At 44.1% G+C, this 1,969-nt stretch overlaps 1 non-coding gene across 1 annotated transcript; it reads right to left on the bottom strand.

The window, feature by feature from the left end:
• Positions 1 to 1,632: 1,632 nt before the first annotated feature.
• Positions 1,633 to 1,704, bottom strand: trnae-cuc (transfer RNA glutamic acid (anticodon CUC)). Its single transcript has one exon. It is a non-coding gene; the product is annotated as a tRNA-Glu (tRNA).
• Positions 1,705 to 1,969: the final 265 nt, after the last annotated feature.

The following is a 1,969-nucleotide window of genomic DNA, read 5'->3' on the forward strand; positions in this document are numbered from 1 at the left end:
GTGGATAACCAAGGAAATAAAGGAGAGTATCAAATTAAAAACCAATACGTATACGTATAAGGTGGCCAAGGTTAGTGGGAAAATAGAAGATTGGGAAAATTTTAAACGACAGCAAAGAATGGCTAAAAAAGCAATAAAGAAAGGAAAGATAGATTACGAAGGTAAACTTGTGCAAAACATAAAAACGGATAGTAAAAGCTTTTATAGATGTATAAAACGGAAAAGAGTGACTAAAGTAAATGTTGGTCCCTTAGAAAATGAGAAAGGGGATTTAATAATGGGAAATGTGGAAATGGCTGAGACCTTAAATAATTATTTTGCTTCGGTCTTCACAGTGGAAGGCACAAAAACCATGCCAAAAATTGCTGGTCACAGGAATGTGGGAAGGGAGGACCTTGAGACAATCACTATCACTAGGGGGGTAGTGCTGGACAGGCTAATGGGACTCAAGGTAGACAAGTCCCCTGGTCCTGATGAAATGCATCCCAGGGTATTAAAAGAGATGGCAGAAGTTATAGCAGATGCATTCTTTATAATCTACCAAAATTCTCTGGACTCTGGGGAGGTACCAGCGGATTGGAAAGCAGCTAATGTAATGCCTCTGTGTTAAAAAGGGGGCAGACAAAAGACAGGTAACTATAGGCCGGTTAGTTTAATATCTGTAGTGGGGAAAATGCTTGAAACTATCATTAAGGAAGAAATAGCGGGACATCTAGATAGGAATAGTGCAATCAAGCAGACGCAGCATGGATTCATGAAGGGGAAATCATATTTAACTAATTTACTGGAATTCTTTGAGGATATAACTAGCATGGTGGATAGAGGTGTACCGATGGATGTGGTGTATTTAGATTTTCAAAAGGCATTCGATAAGGTGCCACACAAAAGGTTACTGCAGACGATAAAGTTATGCGGAATCAGAGGAAATGTATTAGCATGGATCGAGAATTGGCTGGCTAACAGAAAGCAGAGAGTCAGGATAAATGGGTCCTTTTCGGGTTGGAAATCGATGGTTAGTGGTGTGTCACAGGGTTCGGTGCTGGGACCACAACTGTTTACAATATACATAGATGACCTGGAAGAGGGGGCAGAGTGTAGTGTAACAAAATTTGCAGACGACACCAGGATTAGTGGGAAAGCGGGTTGTGTAGAGGACACAGAGAGGCTGCAAAGAGATTTAGATAGGTTAAGCGAATGGGCTAAGGTTTGGCAGATGGAATACAATGTCGGAAAGTGTGAGGTCATCCACCTTGGGTAAAAAAACAGTAAAAGGGAATATTATTTGAATGGGGAGAAATTACAACATGCTGCGGTGCAGAGGGACCTGGGGGTCCTTGTGCATGAATCTCTTTTAGGGAACTTTTACATCCACCTGAGAGAGCAGATGGAGCCTCGATTTAACATCTCATGTGAAAGACAGCACCTCCAACAGTGCAGAACCCTTTAGTAATGCACTGGAGTGTCACCCTAGATTTTTGTGCTCAAGTGTCTGGGGTGGGATTTGAACCCACAACCTTCTGACTCAGAGGCAAAGGAGCTACTCACTGTGCCACAGCTGACCAGTTAAAAGTGAGGTGAGCTGCAAGTTTGTTCAGGAACAGTCTTGCAGATTGAACCACGGATAATACAATGTTCCCTGACCGGGAATCGAACCCGGGCCGCGGTGGTGAGAGCGCCGAATCCTAACCACTAGACCACCAGAGAAACTGCTGCTCCTTGTGCAGGAATCCCAAAAAGTTAGTTTGCAGGTGCAGCAGGTAATCAGGAAGGCGAATGGAATGTTGGCCTTCATTGCGAGAGGGATGGAGTCCAAAAGCAGGGAGGTCCTGCTGCAACTGTATAGGTATTGGTGAGGCTGCACCTGGAGTACTGCGTGCAGTTTTGGTCACCTTCCTTAGGAAGGATATACTAGCTTTGGAGGGGGTACAGAGACGATTCACTAGGCTGATTCCGGAGATGAGGGGGTTAC

Source organism: Pristiophorus japonicus, chromosome 1 (genome assembly GCF_044704955.1).
Source record: "Pristiophorus japonicus isolate sPriJap1 chromosome 1, sPriJap1.hap1, whole genome shotgun sequence".
In the NCBI taxonomy this organism is placed as follows: domain Eukaryota; kingdom Metazoa; phylum Chordata; class Chondrichthyes; family Pristiophoridae; genus Pristiophorus; species Pristiophorus japonicus.